Source organism: Schistocerca piceifrons, chromosome 5 (assembly GCF_021461385.2).
Source record: "Schistocerca piceifrons isolate TAMUIC-IGC-003096 chromosome 5, iqSchPice1.1, whole genome shotgun sequence".
Lineage (NCBI taxonomy): Eukaryota > Metazoa > Arthropoda > Insecta > Orthoptera > Acrididae > Schistocerca > Schistocerca piceifrons.
In genome coordinates, this window is record NC_060142.1 from 511,386,276 (window position 1) to 511,407,180 (window position 20,905).

The 20,905-nt window shown below is 42.1% G+C and overlaps 1 protein-coding gene and 1 pseudogene across 2 annotated transcripts in view; one reads left to right on the forward strand and one right to left on the reverse strand.

Moving 5' to 3' along the window:
* The window catches only part of LOC124798206 (V-type proton ATPase 116 kDa subunit a 1), a 660,233-nt gene that overhangs the window by 290,285 nt on the left and 349,043 nt on the right, over positions 1-20,905 (forward strand). The gene's annotated exons all lie outside the window — the stretch shown is intronic.
* On the reverse strand, positions 20,329-20,446 carry LOC124799845 (annotated as a pseudogene).

Genomic DNA, 20,905 nt, shown 5'->3' on the forward strand with positions numbered 1-20,905 from the left:
AGCATCCAAGTGCTTGGCACCAGGTGAGTCCCAAGGTACCTAGCCGCCTAGCGAGCGCGCCCGGTGTGGCCGAATTCTTGCGGACATAACGCTTTGTCATTACACCATTGCGATGCCAAGAAAACGGCGCCATCTTGTCCGATGATGGTTTTTCGCCCTTTTCGTTTGTGGTGAATCCGCACGTTTGCACTGCTTGATTTGCTCTTCAGAGTCATAATGATACACGCATCTCTCGTCCAGTGTGACGAAGCGGCTGGAGAGGTCATCTGGATTGGCTGCCTCGCTTCTGTGGGATTTTTTGATGTGGGCAGTCAAGGAAGCCAGCGAGTGATGAGCTTTTTCATGTTCAAAATGCCATGCATGATGTCGAAAATATTAATCCATGATTGATTTTCATTTTTCCACTACCGCATCGATCCCCACCAGCGAGCCCCAGAGCAACCACTTTTCTTGCGATTCCGTATTCTTCATAGAGAGATGATCTCCCAATTCCTCGTTATTTACATGTTTTTGAAGACAGTAGAAAGGTCTGCACCACCTAACCACTGGGCATATACGAGGGTTATGTATTTTTTCTAAACCTCCGACCGGTCGGGAAATTAAAACCACAGTGAAACTCCGGTGATGTGTTACGTAGTTTCTCTAGTATGCCCCTCTAGCACATCACGTCGCACTCACTCAGTTCTGAGTGCACAGTGAGAACTCTAAAGGCGTACAGGCAATACTATCTGCAGCCAAATTTGAACTGCTTCTTAATGTAAATTCCCAACCGCATGCTGCAAGTGCGACGAAGACGCCCCTGCAGCGTTTTTGATGAGAAATTGTAACTTGTGTTTGTTGTGTTCTGAACTGCACTGGTATGTGTCTGTGTTGAAAGTAAACCTGAACAATGCAAGTGGTGCGATTATGTAAACGCTATCTGATAAACTGAGTCGCCAAAACTATCTGAAACTGTAACACTGTATTGTAATTAACTTGAAATTAATTTTGAAAGAATAAATGTCCAAAACGTTTCTGTGAATATACCCTAATGTCCAAAACGTTCCTGTGAAGATACCCTGTAAATTTACGTATGCAGATCGACTAAATAAAATTCCAAACATTAAATAATAAACATGCAAATGTAACAGTACAGTACAGTGCAAGAATAAGACTGTCTGACAAAGAAGCTGAATTTGAACTAAACTTTAGGTTAGCTGAACCTGATAATACTTTTGAAATGCAATGTTTAACTGTGAGTAATTTTACTATCTATCGACTGATGTTAACTGGCCCTAATAAATTTTTGTGGCTTGCCTTGTGGCAACAGAAACTCATACTGCTCGAAAGCGACGAAAATAAAAAATGCAGCGCAGCAGCAAACCAGCTAAAGAAAAGAAAGCCTTGCGCAAGTGTAATGGAAGTAGGTGCGGCTATGCTTAGCACATCAAGGTTTAGTTTTCGCCGCTGTGTTCACGCAAGTGCAGTGCGGCGACACACAATTACAAAACAAAATTTTTCTTGTGGAGACGGTGGTAAAAATTTGTTTTAAATTATTGAAATAGACTAGCATTCAAATTATATATTATGAATAGGGGAACTCATTACTTGACAGTTACAAACATCTTTACAAAAATCTCTTCTCACTAAAAAAAAGAATGAAAATCTGCCATGAAATTAATCACTGAAATGAGAGACATCCACAACTCTGAGTGCAAGCCATGTGAACAGATCATTTTACTTTATCTCAGCTCGACAATCGAACTAACTGACCCGAAACAATAAAGAATACTCACCGATAATTTAACTTTACAAACTTGTAGTTACGCGAGAGCAGGCGATGCAGCGATAAGATTACCCGAAAATCTTCACGCTTCTCAAATAATTCTTTACCAAATCATATTTCCAAAATTCAACATCCTCTGCATTTTTATCTTAGGGCTCTGCTATCTGTTTCCAGTCCGCTCAGCAGCGTGACCAATAACCGACTCCGTCGCTTACTTCTCACTCAGTGCTACTGCCAACGACAATACTACTGACAACCAAAGATCACATTGTTTATACTCAGAACCTCTGTGGCTAACTACCGACTATTGAAGTCTACTGTTTGAAAAAATGTCCAGAATACAAATATGAGGTATGACACTGAGAATAATAATAGAGCTCACATCGCTTTCATTGAATACAAAAAAAAAATAAGCTAGTAACCTTACAAAGTGTTTGATCACCACTATCCAACTCCTTCTGATTTTTGTCTCTTCGCTCACATGAACAGCTAGCTCTGAGGACAGCATTTTGGCACAGACAATGAGATGAAGACCAGCAAAGGGAATTGGCGAATATCAAAAGCGGCTACGACAAACATCTAAGTCAGAGAGACGATTGTCTAAAAATAGCGAAAGTGTAGCTAAATGTTGTAAATAAAGCATTTTTGGTTTTTCTGACGTTTCGATTACGCGCCTATAAGAGACTGAAAAGAATAGCCCCCGTATATTTTTTCCGTTCACGTTCGTCAACTCATCATGGATCGTTGATTCGTTCCCCTTCAAATGCAGAAAACCAATTACCGCACGATACTTCAACTACTCTAAAGGACTGCGATGTTTCGTTTTGGGTCGTATAGCGTTGTAGTACGATAGTGTAGCACGGGGAGTTCAGTGTTTACCGAGACTGCAGACATGCAGCTCAAAAAGGTTACTTCATTTTTTGAGTTGATAATTAAATCTTTCTCATAACCGTTTGCCTTTTTTAACTTGAAATGTGTCCTTTCGCCGTGATGAATGTATACGAAGTAATACAGAATTATGTTCATTTAGTAGTGGTCGCCTGCAAGGTGTAGTCTGATTCTACGCACAACCATATTCTTTCCTTACACCAGTGGCAACTTTTGCCCATGTCGTTCCTCTTTAGACTGCGTAGGAGCTCGCCGTCTTTGTTATGACGCGACTGTAACACATTCCTCGTCCACTGCCATTGAGCTGTTATTTTGGTGCAACTTGTGAAAGCATTACCGCACATTTAAACTTCTGAAAGCAATCGCAAATAAGTATGTAAGCACAAATAGTTCTTGGTACTTCCAACAGCGATGTAACTTTGTGTCGAAGTAGTACGTATCGACTGACGCAGACTGTCTTCCTCAGACAGTATTCTTAGTTTATATACCTCATATTACCGGAGGACCGAATGATATTTGTGAAATCTGCAGAATAATTGTGCCGGCATGTTCAGTAGTCACGGTTTTATCTATGAGCCTCCTATAACAAGGGATTCAAAATTATCAAAACTGGACTGTTACATCTTCGGGATTTCCTCACAATCATATTAATATCGGTTACTCATTTAGTCATTTCTAAATGTCTTCCAGATACCAGCATGCGAACAGGAGTTAACGACAGTTAACTCGTGCTTAGTGAATATTAGTGCGCATTCAATAGCAAAAAAAGCAATAAAATAACATGTTGTTGCTTAAGCATGTGACGGTAAGGATCTGGCAGCAACGAAGGCCGAGAATGGAAGTGACCAGCGGTTGTGAAGTTCTAATACACAATTTATTGGCAACAGGAACACCAAAAACAATTCCAAACAACAAAAAATCTTTAATTAAAATAAGCGCAGTAATTATAAAAACCTCCACTGAACTAATTTTTAATAAATGCACAAAGAAAATAGCAAAAAATTTTGTGAATGAAAAGACAATACCTGTGATTAAAAAAACAATAGAATGAAATTACTATTTTATATTTCAGGGAACTGCAGTTGTTGAAAGGCATGAAGTTAGGAAGAACTTCGCTTACAGCTGGTAAATTTGTTGTTTATTAAAACACAAACGGTTTAGCGACTTAAAGCCGCATAATCAGGTGCAACAACATTAAAAGATCTTACGCATACCCTTCGCTCCTAGTCAAATTCTGTGACTAGTAAACCTTGATTCTTCAAATGGCTCTGAGCACTATGGTGCTTAACTGCAGTGGTGATCAGTCCCCTAGAACTTAGAACTACTTAAACCTAACTAACCTAAGGCCATCACACACATCCATGCCCGAGGCAGGATACGAACCTGCGACCGTAGCGGTCGCGCGGTTCCAGACTGTAGCGCCTAGAACCGCTCGGCCACCCCGGCCGGCTAGTAAACCTTGATTAGGAGCGATGGGTATGCATATGATATTTTAACGTTGTTGAACCCGATGATGCGGCTTTAAGCCGCGAAACAGGTTGCGTTTTAATAAACAACAATTTTACCAGTTGTTAGCGGAGTTCTTCCTAACATCATAAATGTAATTATGGTTCAAGATCCGTGGGATGACTGAGTTATTGAATTTGTCGAAATCATAAAATAAAACAAAAAATTTCACAAAATGAAAGCAATGAAATGATAACGTAAATCCATAACATAGCCTTTACGACTGAGATTTTAACTACACGAAAAGATTTAAAGATGATGATCTATATGATTATTGTAGATCCTTTAAGAGCTGAAGGATCCAAGTGCTGGGAGCTAACTGGAAAAAATAAAAACAAATTGCAAGTTGTAGACATGGACCATCCTATAAGATAGTATAGAATATGCTGACGAGACCACATAAGAAATACGATTAGGAAAATGACCCAGACTGAACAAAGCATTACAGACAGAACATGAGCATCGCAACTCGCTTGGTATGGACATGTAGGTGACAGATGGTCAAGGAAGGTTCCCTGGTTAGGTGGCGTAAACTAGCCCATGAAAAAGAGAGATAATAGAAGATGAGAGTGCATGGGAAGATAGAAACCGATATCGAAAGATATTTGGGACGCAGCGTTATCTGTAAGAACTCCGCATGATCGTCATTTATTGCACATACATACGACACTTATCTCCATTGGCAGAATACAAAACTAAACAGATACACAAACGTAAAATATAATGAAATGACAAACACATACAGTCCATGAATCATGACTGGATGGAATTGCAACATCACGAAAATTGATTACGTATGTTTGTCTGTTTAGTTCTGTCTCTGGCATCCTCAGTACTGGCTGTTGTATCTGCTTCTTCGAGGGGAACTCAAGTTCTGTCTTTCTACCTCGTTCGCGGACGACCTCTTGGCCGTCTACCAGTTGGTCCACTGTAATCTTCTGCTTGGAATCACTCTGCCAGCGTCAGCTTTATTAAATTGCCGAAGCAGATATTCATTGTGGCTTCTTTACTTCCTTCCAGTTTCTGTATTGTATACGGGTGCACAAATTTTCTTTAAAATGATCTCAAACGCAGAGATGCTCTCTTCCATTGTCTGTGTTCTCGCCCATGTCTCACAATCATATATTATAATCGGTCGCAGTGATGAGATACGTACAGATGTAACTTGCTTTCCTGTGGTACAATGCTTGACATGTATTGGTGGTTCAACCTGTAGTAATCCGGCTCTTGTTTATTATTCTTTGTCTAATTTCCTTCTCTGTCACACGTTTGTCAGTATTGACCCCAGGTTCTTGAATGTTTCGACTCTTTCAAAATAGTGACCTTCTATACTGACAGTCATCAACGTTTCGACGACGATTGCCATACACTTTGTTTTCTCATCGTTGACCAATAACCCTAGTTGCTCCCTTCTAGCGTAAAAGGAGACGTATATGCTGCCACCTCATTCAGAGTTTCGCCCACAATCCCATCATCTGCAAATTCAAGATCGTCTCATTTTCAGTCAAATCCATCGCCCTATTACGGTCAAGTGCACGTCGCGCCTTTTCCAGCGCAATGATGAGGCAGAACTGGCGATAGAGCATCGCCCTGTTTCTACCCATTCTTAACTGTGAAGGCTGCCGACAGTTGATCCACACAGCGTACTTGGCAACTTGATCCGTTTTAACAAGCTGCAGTCAACCTAATGTACTTCTGTTATTCTTTGACATTGTCAGCTGGGGGGAGATGGGCGATCTGTTGATTTAAAACGTGTGTATGGAAATCCTGCGTCAAGGTCGCTAATTTTCTCACCGGTTTCGGTTCATTATCAAGCTATCTTTAGATCAATCTAAAATGTTGTTCAGTGTAACGACAGTTTAGATTGATGTGAAGATGGGTCGGTAACGAAAGCGGTAAAGAGTTAAGAAAATTTGTTATCTTGACGTAGGATTTTCAGATGGCTCTAAGCACTGTGGGACTTAACTGCTGAGGTCATCAGTCCCCTAGAACTTAAAACTACTTAAACCTAACTAATCTAAGGACATCACACACATCCATGCCGGAGGCAGGATTCGAATCTGCGACCTTAGCAACAGCGCGGTTCCGGACCGAAGCGCCTAGAACAGTTCCGCCACAGTGGCCGGCTACGATTTTTCATCCACAGATGTTCTGATGTACCACATTCGTACACTGAACTCCAGCATTATCTTCCAGAGGGCTGGCCAATTAATGCTGTCGTATACCTGAAGTCCTGTACGTAACCGCACAGAAACAGAATTTGCTAGACACAATAATTTTTCACAAGAATTTCATGAAATAATGTGTGACTGGAGGCTCATAACCAAAGCGAAATAGCTACTCGCAAAACCAGTCAATGACATTGTCAGAGCCGGCCGCGGTGGTCTCGCGGTTGAGGCGCTCAGTCCGGAACCGCGCGACTGCTACGGTCGCAGGTTAGAATCCTGCCTCGGGCATGGATGTGTGTGATGTCCTTAGGTTAGGTTAGTTAGGTTTAAGTAGTTCTAAGTTCTAGGGGACTGATGACCTCAGACGTTAGGTCCCATAGTGCTCAGAGCCATTTGAACCATTTGACATTGTCAGAACTCGGCCAGTGTTGTAACGAACCACTAAGAATGTCCGTTACGTAGCACCAGTGCCTATTGTAGTTCCTGTGAGTAAGCAGAAGGGCGTATAGCGGGCAGACTTAAAAATAAAACTCTCACTGTGTGGGACACCCAGTACAGGACGCCGTCACGGTCCGTGCTCTCTAGGAGCTGCTTCTGTCCTGGGGGGTGAACAGAACAATGTCCGCCCCAGTAGCTGAGTGGTCAGCGTGACGGATTGCCGTCCTCTGGGCCCGGGTTCGATTCCCGGCTGGGTCGGAGATTTTCTCCGCTCAGGGACTGGGTGTTGTGTTGTGTTCATCATCATTTCATCCCCATCCGGCGTGCAGGTCGCCCAATGTGGCGCCGAATGTAATAAGACCTGCGATATGGCGGCCGGACCTGCCCCGCGAGGGGCCTCCCGGCCAATGACGCCAAACGCTCATTTCATTTCCAACAGAACAATGATGAACAAAGCTGTTTTATCTCCTTAAACTTACTTAGCAACAGTGTCCAGCCTTGGCGCCACCTGTTGAGCGCTATGAACTGCAAGTGTGCCACGGATTCACAACACGTCGGCATGAACTGCTCAGTGCTGTACAGTTCATATGAATACTGTTAGGAGTACTCCTATCTTTGGTGTTGTGATGTGGTAATATTGTGACGTAGTAATATTGTCCTCCTTGTGCATCAGTGGTTTCTGAATCTTCGAAGCTGAGCGCGCGTTATCTTCGGCAATCCAGTGTCTTGCTATTTAACGTCAACTGTGCCTAAGTGCTATTGATCTCGCGCGTGAATGAGAGTAGTTGTTGAGGTTACGTACGGAGCGGTCACGGGCAGGTGCGTCGCGTATAAATGGCCAGAAGATTTTGCCAGAAAGTGTAATGTGCTATTCGCTATTTTTGGCTTCATTAAAACAGCAAATAGTTAATACTTTCAGCCAGAAGGCGAATACTTGTTTATAAATAATGATTAATATGTAATAAGGCGTCGCATAGCGACGGTGGAATTTCCTAAATAATGTAATTCGTCGTCTTTGGGCGGCAATATAAACAGAATACGGATCGATATGCGATCCTTCACTATTTTGTTCACTGGAGAACAAATGAAGCCTTAGCGCTAAACACTTGTACTGTTTTTCTTAAGTAAGACGGACGCAGATTTGTGGCGGTCTGATCTAATTTTTACTAAATGTATAAAAACGTGTTCCGTCTAAGTTTGAGTGAAGTGTAAAAAGAACAATTGTTATAACTTATCGTGACGACGCACAGGCGACTCAATAGGACAATGGCTGCATAAAAGACCCCTCAATGGACATGTTGTTCAAATGTGTGTGAAATCTTATGGAACTTAACTGCTGAGGTCATCAGTCCATAAGCTTACACACTACTTAACCTAAATTATACTTAGGACAAACACACACCCATGCCCGAGGGAGGACTCGAACCCCCGCCGGGACCAGCCGCACAGTCCGTGACTGCAGCGCCTCAGACCGCTCGGCTAATACCGCGCGGCCAATGGACATGAAACGGACGTAAAAATCTACCGTCATTGTAGTACTAAGCATAAAGTACGGTATATGTTTTACTTATAATAAATATTTGCTCTGGAAATATTGAATCATTTAGCAGTGCTCATTCCTATCATCTCCTCAGTATTATTTTCATTTTAATTATGCATTTTGCTAAGATTACAGACACTGAGATGAGCAATCCAATCTGCGTGTTACATTGATAAAAAGAAAACTGTTCTATCGTTTTCTTGCGTCAGCTTTAATATTGAATTTCCGTTTTGTGTGATGTTACAGTTGTTTTTGCGCCCTTTAGAAATTTCTGGTCACTGAGGAAATTGTTTTGTCATAACAATAACTTCACGACCGGGTATGATCGTATCTATGATCATGAAGTAATCAGAAAGACGATAACGCAATTTCTTAATCAGTAGCACGCTAGCTGTGACTGCTTCAAGCCACGCGAAACTGCAAGTAAAGACTATTCACATTTCATAATGCAATATTTTATGACAATGGTCAATCCATGATTCTTACGCCAATTGTGATTGATAAAACAGCAAACGAAATCTCAAATTCCAACCTTTCCATCGAATGACAACATTACTTTTATTTTGTTAGATCTCAGTAAGTACCACATTCGTCCCCAGCGTGAAAATATTTTCGTGATGGTGGGAAGGCACGCGGGATTATTTATGAAATCAGTGGGCGAAACAGCATCATGGTTGATGGTCAATATCTTCAGTCACTGGAATTTGGGTGAACTAGAACTGTCTGTATTTTTAAAAAAATATCGGGAAATCTATATATGGATATTTAAAACAATTTCGACGAAAAAATATCGATGTACCGGCCTATAAAAATATTTGCTGCACATTGTAAACATAGTGCCCGTTTTAGAGCTGTATATCTAAGTATTGACGTATTATTAGATATTCTGTACGTCAACAAGCTAGCAGTCTGCTTGTCCCCTTAGAGCAAGAACAGAATGGAAAACGATGCACGTTCACGCTTGGCGATAACCACTAACTGCACTTAAAGTGGCACAATAAAAGGTGTTCGGTGGGTCCGTCGTTCGGTTTCGTCACATATCGGATTCGTCCGGAACACTTCATGTCGACTTCCCTGATTTTTCACTTTTGCATACGCCAGCGACCTAGCAGTTACAATGTCAAAATTGCATGATGAAGTTAAATGATGCAGTTCCAGTTGGTAGCGCCGAGCGCCGATTACGTCAGCATTTCCCCTCACACGTCTCCGCCCTCCGCAAGGACCAATCTTGTAATTTAGATTTTTGTTTCTCATTTTCAGCATATTTTTTTTAAGGATGCTGACGGTGAGAAATAGCGCACTAGATGCGCTAAAAATTGTTTTCTAACACAACTGGTGTGCTGTTTCTTCACATCGGAAATCTTGTTATTCCATGCAACCGCCATCCCCCTGTGAAATGGGCCTACTTCTGTGTGCCGCCTGTACTTTCTTCACACTGTCAAAGAGAAAGAGTAGACGTGACGAAAGCTCAAAAAGTAGCAAGACATCACACAGTGAAAGTAAAATTATGTGCTACTACAATTTCAAAAGGACAGTTTCAAATATTTACCAAAAATTACGGCAAGATATAATATAAAATAAAAACATCGGCTCTCGGTATAGCCATTTCTATATCGCTATATCGACGAAAGTAATATCTCCGATATTTATCGAAACTTTTGGAAAAGTATCGATATTTTATCAACAGCCCTAGTGTGAATAGATAAGAAACGGCTTCTGTGGTCTGTGGTATTCTGGTAAATGAATGTGGAATTACTATGCAGCAGTGGTTACTTCAGCTGAATGTCGGATAAGCTTAATACAAGAGTGGATGAGCCTAGGTATTGTTATGGGGTGTGTTACGTGCCTAAAGAACAACAAAACGAAGTAATATTATCTGTACTGTTATTATTTCAAAGTGATGACATTTTCCATTTTATAACTGAGGAACTTTTATATTTGAAAAGTAAAAGAGAGACGTTTTCGTATTAGGCTACATGGTGAGGTATCTCTAGAAACAAAGTATGTTCTCTCTGTAAACCTCCCATACTCGAGTTCAACAACCGCAAAATTTATAGGAACTGTACCACAGGTGTTTGAGGAAATAGAAGGGTTTGCCTTAAGACTCGTCGCAGTTGCAATACCCTTCGTGGTTGGCTGCTGTAGAAGCGCTTTTGGTGTGTTTCAGATTTGTTGTTTGGCATTTTCAGTAGCAGTTCTATCCTGTGTGGGAGAGCTAGTAGCGAGCCGTAGAAAGCTTTGGCCGCTGTAACTAACGTGGCTGGGTTTGGTTTAAGGGGAATAAATAACATGTTTACAACTGAGTGGCTACACTCTGCTATTTTGTAACTGTTGTGGAGACATTTTCTCCTTGTAGCGTATCGTTCCCAGGTCACGCCTTCGTGCTCGTCTTATTCGCTGTTCTAGACACCAAGGCCGGTTTCCGAGGATGAGGTTTTTTGTCCAGCCTGAAGATGATGAATCGGTCTTTTCCTAATCTTTCTAAGTTGTTTCTGGTCTAGACCAATTATTTACGCTTACTGGCGACCATTTTTTCCTAAGATGGGCCGTGTCGTCCAGCCGCTGTTGAAAATGAACTTTCAAAGGTCAGGAAGCAGCTTCTGGATGAAGAACGCTATTAGCCAGCTGAAATGCTTGCTTTTGGTTTCTTGAAGCTAGGCGACAGAAAGATCTTAATGTAGAATAAATCCGTGGAGTGGTGTGGAGGGAAGTGGCAGGCGTACCAGGGGCGCTGTAGCGGAGCTAGCATTCTAAAAGTGTGTTGAGGATATCAAGTCAGCAGTTGAAGTTGTTCCGCCCGCTCGGGGCGCTTCGAAAGATTTCGTATCTCCCCGCGTGCGGATGTGATCGTTCGCTGGTTTTCTAGGCGAGTATTGCAGGAAGAGTCACATAGAAAAGCTTAAAGCCATTAGCTAAACTGGAGGCGTTTATGGAACGATGCGATTAGGCGAGGTCTACCACAAGAGAAATTCGGTTTGTTCTAAAATAAAGTGTTCCTTTGTTCATCCTTTCCCCTTTTTGACTTCTATCTTTTATCTTGTTTTGTTTATCGAGGAAATTATCAGCGACAGTTGCAAAAAATAAATAAATAAATAAATAAAATAAATCCACTTGGAGGGTTGCAGAGACGGTATGTGGTGGCCGTTTTCCGACCTAGAGGTTGGATCCGAGTCCATGGAATCTAGCTGGATACCTACAGGGCATTATTAGCGGCGTAGGAGAAGTGGTTGTTTCAACGATACAACGACGTCGCGCGGGCCGAAGCGAGGCTGGCGACCTTTGCGTAGAGCGATTTAACGGTGTAGCAAACCCCCCACCCCTACGTACCAGAGATCGCTAACGCGCACCTGTGCGGCGTCGACTGGCACACAGGTAAGCCGGTATTAATCCTGGTAGTGGAAAATTTCAATGCGATTATTTGATCGGTAAAAGGAGGAGACGTAGTGAGCTGAAGCTCCTGATCACGAGTCTTTGGGCCAATGTCCTGGATTAAATTCCAAACCGCTCCGCAGTGTCTCGTTAAATGACGGCATATGGCACTGTCGGAGGACATCCGTCCGTCAGATGGGGACGGTAACCTCAGCGGCCCCATTGGAGCTATTTAAGGGGAATAGGCTGTGTGCCGGCACTGGCTTTCGCCGTCTCACTCCTTTTCATACATTGCAACACAAAACCCACCACTATTTTGCGCAAGCATTCATCGTTATCATCTATACGACACAGATACACACTTGACTCCTGGGGACTCCTTGTGAAACTATGGCGGATGCGTTCGACGTCTGTGGGAGACACTCGGGGACGGCCCGTCGATTTACCTTTACACAGACAACTTGTTTCTTGGAATTGTTCATGCCATCGTCTAATGCTTTGTGCTGTAGGAGGATCACACCATGCCTAGTGCGAAAGTCACGTGAACAGTTATTACCGAACCCCACTGCGCAAAACGTAGAACACAAAACGTTTTCTGTTGTCCGGACACCATCTTCACTAGAAATGAAGTGGGCGCACACTGCAGCTACCTAGCGGGAACCATGAAAGACTTAGAGAATTGGCTCTTTCCAACAGTACATTGTTCACGCACAAATTTCAAATACAAGTAACACGATGGTTATGATTTTTTTTAAAAAAATCGGATGATTCTTCTTGGTACACCGTGTATAATACTATGATAGAATAAGTGTGTGCAGAACTGTGTAATATATTTGGTTTAAATATTTGTATGTTGCGAAAAGTGTCTGGAAATGTTTGATGGTCAGGTACATGGATGTTAATTTGACCAGAGCAGTGTGTCAAGTGACAAAACGCAGGACAGAGACGCAAGGCTGAGATCGTGGTCTTTCGTGTGTTGGGAGCCGTGCCGATAAGATGGGCTGGAACGCCATGGGGCCACATGAGTTTTAATTCCAAGATAGGATCATGGCTATAAGATTGTTCACAAGTTTGAGAGTTGTGAACGTAGTGAAATTTACAGTGATGTGATGTAGTGAACTGTTTATTGCCTGCAACTGCTGTGCTAAAACTATTTTGTGATTCGATAGAACCATTGTTGAGTAGGACCATCGTTCATTGTAAAGCAATTTTCTGCGAATAAAACAGCGATATAATTCTAATGTGTGCTAAACGTACAATAATACCCTCAGTTCCCGATTTCAGTGCTCAATTCACTCTTATATATCAGTATTTCACTCACGGTCTTCATAGGCCACATTAATAATCGTCAACCGCTTATATAACGCTAATAAAGCAACGGTGTGCAACGAAATCCCAGTGCAGACGAGTCATTTAACAGGTTGTGCTCTCGTCTGCTGGATTCCTAGCAGCAGTAGTTACCGCTAACCGTTGGTAGCTTTGCAGTATCGCGCGCCGTCCATCGAAAAGTCTGCATTGACTTTGACAGGGCGAAGCGAGGTTAGTTTTTGAAGCGTATTACCGGAGGATTAGGATTATGGTTCGAGAATAAAGTTTCCTTTGCCGACCGTGAGGTAATTAGGGGACGGCGGTTAGTACGGAGCGGCAGGTATTATGGTGTTTTTCGGGTTTACCTCAAAACAGCGGCCTCATTCAGTGCCTGGAATACAGCGCAGGCATCATTCTCCTAATTTATGAAAACTGAGTGAAGTAGCTGTTGAATTTATGTCAGAAGTAAATTTTATTTGTTTTTGAGTGTGAAAACTGGTGAACGGTGTAATTTTCAGCATAGATTTTTACTTTTAAAGATAATAACTAATATTATCATACCAGTAGTACTAATATTATCATACCAGTAGTACTAATATTCCTTAGTTTAACGTAGATTGTATCGTAATACTACGCTCACTCTGGTGGGTTTCTCTTTCAGCCATATTCCAGTATGGGCAATAACGAAGTCATGTGGTATGCGCCATATAACTACAATGGACGATTAAAAAGGTTCCGTTGGAGGGCGTTACTGCAACGTAGCGTGACTTCGATGCGGATATGTAAGCACCGATGTGTAGGAAAGGACTCGTGTGGTACTCGTGTATCTCGGACGCGCGTGCGGTACAAGGCGGAAACGTGAACTATGGCAACATTATTAACAAATGCCTCCAAACAGGACCAACGTGCTGCTACTCTTTTTTGGCTGCCGAATGACAAACACCGATAGAGATCCCTCGGAGAATGAAGAATGAGTATGGGGTGTGGGATGGCGCAACCAGGGATGCCGCTGCACGCACTCACGTCTCCACATCGCAGATTTAACTCAAGTGGGAGACACCTTTTCTGGCATCCACCCTAGCCCTGATCCCTCCCCATGCGCTTACCACGCCTTCGATCCCTTAAAGAAGTCCTTGTAGTGATTTAGCAGGCATCTACGACACCTCAGATAGCGTTTTTCAAACTAGCATTTTAAGAAAATTACGAACAAATGCTCGTGTCAAACCCTCTATGGGCAGAATTTTGAAGCAATGAAGATAAAAGCTTCTAAGTGATATATTTGTGTTTCTTGAGGGTCACATTAAAGATATTTATAAAAATGCATCAGGTCATATATATATGGCATATTTTGAATCGTTACATATGTGTTTTTAGGCATCTCAGGATACGAATGAATTCAATATTTGCCAGTCAATAATTACTTATATGAAAGAAGCTTAAACCTTTCACTTGTATGGTTATTATAACTTACGAAAGTCCAGAGAACAGTTTTTTTTTCAACGCACAAATTAACACTACACTTGCGGCAAACAATTGATGGACTACCTTTGCAGTTTGGCATTTTGCATCTACCTCTCTACTCCGACACAATTGGCCAATGACCAGCATTTTCCTGGCGAACAACCTGTTGACGAATTGGTTCAGATGCATGTCCTACGTTCTTCTTCTTTGCATAGTCTGCATCTTCACTTGAAGTTCTTCCCCTCTTCCTCCCGCTTACGTCTTTGTTCATTCTGCATGGGGCATCAACCACGTCAGCTTTGAACTGACAAAGTGGCCTCTGCTTATTTTTGGGGATCCCAATGGAGTCACTCTCTCTTCTGTGCAATAGCCATGCATTTACTAGCACCATATCAACAGCCGCAGGTAGTACTTTGATCTGATGTTGATTCTGTATACTGCAATTCCAGTGAACCTAATAGATCCACTCGGCAACTGCATGAAAATAATTCTCGTTAAGCACATACGGCAATGAGAAATTTTAACATTGCAGCGCATCAGCAATCGTGAATAATGATTATAAAGAATCCGCCTCGATTGCAAATCGAAACCGGATGTTGACGTAGGTTTCGGCGCGGATAACCACGCCTTTCCGGAACACACTAAAACTGCCACTGTAGGCAGTCTGTAGTTTTAGTGTGTTCCGAAGAAGGCGTGGTTATCCGCGCTGAAACCTAGGTCAACATCCGGTTTCTATTTGCAATCGAGGCGGATTCTTTACAATCATTACATACGGCAATGTATTGTAAGCTTTACAAATTGGTCGCGAGCATCCATAGAGGGTTAACGCCGCTAGCTAAGATTGAAATTCAAAGCTAGCTTATGATTTGTCAGTAAATTTAAAACTGCCTCCGAGATTTAACAGAGAAAATAAATTGACAGGTAAATAATCCTGTAAAAACTATATGAAGAACCACTGTGAACTTACACAAAATCTTAGTCCACAAATTTAATGCGTTATGTGAGATTCAGCCGACGACTAATTGAAAAGTATTTTAACCGACTGTTTTTATTATGCTTTATTTTAGATGTGTAACGGTTTAATAACTTTTACATTTAAAAAAAAAACCTATTTTTTCTTGTACGACCGATACTACTCGACACTTTTCTTAACGTCTCGAGTTGTGAGTCTTAGAAAAGCTGTTCTTGCTGTGTGTCATTTCGGTTAGAAGACTCTTTTTTTTTTTACCGTTCATGTAAGCAGATGATGCTGTAATTTACCGTCTAGTAAGGTCATCCGAAGACCAGTATCAGTTGCAAAGCGATTTAGAAAAGATTGCTGTATGGTGTGGCAGCTGGCAGTTGACGCTAAATAACGAAAAGTGTGAGGTGATCCACATGAGTTCCAAAAGAAATCCGTTGGAATTCGATAACTCGATAAATAGTACAATTCTCAAGGCTGTCAATTCAACTAAGTACCTGGGTGTTAAAATTACGAACAACTTCAGTTGGAAAGACCACATAGATAATATTGTGGGGAAGGCGAGCCAAAGGTTGCGTTTCATTGGCAGGACACTTAGAAGATGCAACAAGTCCACTAAAGAGTCAGCTTACACTACACTCGTTCGTCCTCTGTTAGAATATTGCTGCGCGGTGTGGGATCCTTACCAGGTGGGATTGACGGAGGACATCGACAGGGTGCAAAAAAGGGCAGCTCGTTTTGTATTATCACGTAGTAGGGGAGAGAGTGTGGCAGATATGATACGCGAATTGGGATGGAAGTCATTACAGCAAAGACGTTTTTCGTCGCGGCGAGATCTATTTACGAAATTTCAGTCACCAACTTTCTCTTCCGAATGCGAAAATATTTTACATACGTAGGAATGATCATCAAAATAAAATAAGAGAAATCAGAGCTCGAACAGAAAGGTTTAGGTGTTCGTTTTTCCCGCGCGCTGTTCGGGAGTGGAATGGTAGAGAGATAGTAGGATTGTGGTTTGACGAACTCTCTGCCAAGCACTTAAATGTGAATTGCAGAGTAGTGATGTAGATGTAGATGTAAGGGTTTTATACCGGGTGTGTTATGGGTTGTCAGACACATTTTCTCTGGTGATTCGGAAAATGTTTGAAATGTAATTTTTGCAACGTGTAGCTGGTGTCAGCCCAAATAAATTACGCTCATCACGTCTTTCATTCAACGCCCAGCGTAGACGGAACGCGTCGGTTTGTTTACCGTTCCAAACAAAATGATCATTCAATCGGAATTTTACGTGAACATTCGTTAGAGCGCTACCAGATTAGTCTAGTGCGATATTCCTTTTATCGATATGTATTAGCAGGGACAGTAAAACATGGAGAATAAACAGTACTGCAGCAGCGGCTGAGCAATGCTGATGCATGGCGTCAGCAGTCAGCGCGGGGCAGAGCGGTGCTGGAGTGCCGTTTACTCTTCATGTTTTACTGTCCCTGTTAATACACACCGATAAAAGGAATATCGCACTAGACTAATCTGGTAGCGCTCTATCGAATGGTCAAATAAAATTCCGATTGAACAATCATTTTGTTTGGAACGGTAAACAAACCGACGCTTTCCCTCCCAGATCAGCAGTATTTGTTTGGTCTGACACCAGCTGCACATTGCAGAAACAAAACTGCAATTATCTGCCGGAACACTAGAGAAAATGCGTATGACGGATCTTTGTAAACACACCCTATACAGTTACACCTCATTTCAAAACAACAGAAGTTTTATACCGCCTAGTGCTTACTGACCAGTTAGCATATTGCCTGCTGTTTCCAAAGCACTTGAATATATTGTTGATGGTCAAATCACTGAACATCTGCATGAATTCAATCTATATGACAAATTTCAATCCCGTTTCCGTAAACACCACAGCAGAAACACTGCTCTAATTAAAGTAACTGATGACCTGAAATATGCCACAGACAGCCGAAAGGCAACACTATTGACGCTACTAGACTTCAGCAAAGCTTATGACACTGTTAACTTAGGCATATTGCTCAGAAAAATGCAATTTCTCAGATAGTGCAATGAGATAGTTTGAAAGCTACTTAAAAGACAGACAGAAATGTGTTGTCTGTGTAAATGAAAAATCTTCCTCGAAACATGTCTCTTCAGGAGTGCCACAAGGATCAGTGTTAGGACCACTTCTGTTTTCTTTATTTGTCAGTGATATTTCGTCGGTTCCGTCCACCTGTAAATATCATTTCTATGCCGACGACGTCCAGCTTTACCTAAGCGTCAGACCTGAAGATATAAACACTGCAATCGCTCAGATGAATGATGATCCGTCTTTAGTGGTGATATTGGTGAAAAACCTGCAATGCAAAAAAGACACAAGTAATCTTAATAGCTCATCAGAAATTAATAAGTTCAGATTTCTGCGAACAGCTGCCTCCTATTCTGCTGGACGGTATTCCAATATCATATCAGAAAGCAGTTAAGAACTTGGTTGTAACTTTGCATGAGCATCTCAACTGGGCACAGAATACAGTCGCAGTGTGCTGTAAGATGTCCGTTTGTCTCTGTGCTCTCAAAACGTTTCGGAACGTATTTCCACAGGGCGTGAAGCGCCAGCTCGTGCGAGAACTCCTTCTACCGAACCTCCACTATTGTGATGTAATTCAACAAGGCATGAGTAACCGATATGATCATGTTAGTGCTTCATACTTACAGCTAGGGTGGCTGCGGCCGGATAAATTGCGTGACTACCTCACTCTATGTCTACTTCATCGGCTCCTTGTCGCGCATGCATACCTTGCTTCAGGGATTAAACACCTTTCATTCTATCATAACCGAAACACGAGGCCACTGTTATTTGGTATCCTAACTGTGCCCACTCACAAAACAAAAACTTTTGCAAACTCCTTCTCAGTTGCCGCTGTCCGCCTTCAGAACAAACTGCCCCTTACTTTGCGCAAAATTCAATCCCCTGCTACTTTTAAGAAGAAGTTGAAACATTTCCTACTATCATCCTTATAACGTTTTCCACAAAATTAATGTACAAGGACAATCCTTCCCTCCGTCGAATAGCAAAGCTAGTGTCTCCTATCTTGCTCCTTTCTCTTCTTCCTCTTCATCTAGCTCCATTAGCCACTAAATCTGCTTTTCCTTTACATTTTTTCAATTATGTTTCATCATGTCCCTATTCTTCTCCTCCCTTTACCTAATCTCAAACCCCCTGCTGCTAGCACTCCTATCTAGAATCTATCTCTATCATAATGTCTAATTATAACAGTACTTGTCATCTACGAATATAAACTGAATATGTATGTATTTTTCCAAGTGTGCTTTTGTAATTGTTAATGCCACTGTTTGTACTAGATGTAGTTTAACATGCCCACTAAAACATATGAAAGGAAAATAAGTAGAATGCCTGGTTAGATGTAAGAGAGGGCCTGATGGCCGTAATCTTGCCAGGTTAAATAAGTCAATAAATAAATAAATTATACCAATTTTGGCGTACGTGGCCCATACTAGTGGCAGTTCCCCTACATTGTGACGGAGGAAAATAATGTTTCAGACGTCAGTAAAAACTAATCACCCCAGAAGAGGTCATGAGAGACAAAGGCCAGCAGAGAGAGAGAGAGAGAGAGAGAGAGAGAGAGAGAGAGAGAGGGAGAGAGAGAGAGAGAGCGCTAGCTGCGATCCTTTAACTCATTCGTGCTTTACAATCTCAGAACTTTTCCTGTACAAAAGAACGAAAAGAAATCCGGAAACGACCGCAGCAACGTAAGCTTTAGTGGCGGCTGACGTGAATGTTGCGTAGAAGCGGAAGATTCTGTGTACTGGAAAGTGACTGCAGTCAAAACAGCACCTGGCTAATCTCAGCCTGAGTGATGTTTCAACACCGAAACTGCAGTGTGTATTATCCCTGTAGCCTAAATAAACAAACTGCTTCTAAATTTACTGTAACAAGTCTTTTAGCCACTACATTTTACTCTTAGTCGTTCTACTATACTTCAGACTTAATCCATAGGCGCCAGTTAATGATCTTCATAAAATGTGTTCACATTGTACTGGACAGTCTATAATTTAACCCTCTGTTATTATCAGAAACGCTAAGCGCTGATAACATTTTCATTCGAGGACATTGTAGAAAAGGGAAAGAGTTGTTTCGTAACGTTAATGCTCCATGGTGGTAAGAATTATTTTTTTAAGATGCTGTCGGATAGCGAGTCCTTTCTTGCAAGCTGTGAACTGTTGATCTTGGGCCACTCGCTGAAAACTAATGTGGTAAGGTGGTTGTATGTCCTCAGAGCTTGTACACTGTGTGGTTAAAGAAACTGCTCGTGTACAATTGACCACGCAGAAGCGAGGTTTATCCTGTAGTTTATGAGCAGCTGTGGAGTCATCACTAAGTACGTACAGTACTTCGTTCTTGAAAACGTACGAAGAAATTAAACTTTGCATTTGCCGATGACATTGTAGTTCCGCCAGAGACAGCAAAGATCTTGGAAGAGCCGTTGAACGGAACCGATAGTGTTTAGAAACGATATTGAAAGATGGACATCAGCAAAAATGAAACAACAGTAATGGAATGTAGTCGAATTAAACCAGGCTATGCTGAGGGAATTACATTAGGAATTGTGGCGCTAAAAGCGGTAGATGGGTTTTGCTATTTGGGCATCTCAATTGCCGAAGTAGGGAAGAAATAAAATGCACATTGGAAATAGTAAGAAAAGGCACTTCGTCTTCAGGCAACGACTGGGCTACCGGGACCATCCGACCGCCGTGTCATCCTCAATGAGGATGCTGATAGGAGGGGCGTGTGGTCAGCACACCGCTCTCCCGGTCGTTATGATGGTTTTTTTGACCGGAGCCGCTGCTATTCGGTCGAGTAGCTCCTCAGTTGGCATCACGAGGCTGAGTGCACTCAGAAAAATGGCAACAGATCATGGCGGCCCGGCTGGTCACCCATCCAAGTGCCGGCCACGCCCGACAGCGTTTAACTTCGGTGATCTGACGGGAACCGGTGTATCCACTGCGGCAAGACCGTTGTCCAAATAGTAAGAAAAGCATTTCTGAACAAGAAGAATTTTTTGGCGTGGAGACATTTTTAATAGATGTGAAGAGTGGACGATACGTCATTCAGATAAGAAGAGAACAGAAGCTTTTGAAATGTGGTGTTTTAGAAGAATGATATAGATTAGATGGGTGTATCGAATAATAAATGAGGAAGGACTGAATCGAACTGACAACTAGACCAAAAGGAGAGATCGGTTAGTAGGACATATCCTGAGGAACCGAGGAATCGTCAGTTTGATAAGGATGGGAAATGTGGAGGGTATGAAGTATAGAGGGAAACGAAGGTTTGCATACGGTACACATGTTCAGATAGATGGAGGTTGCAGTAGTAAAGCAGATATGAGCAGGCTTCAACAGAATGCAGTAGCGTGGAGAGCTACATCAAAGAGCCTACAGACTGAAGATAGCAACAACACGAAGCTCGATTAACTGTG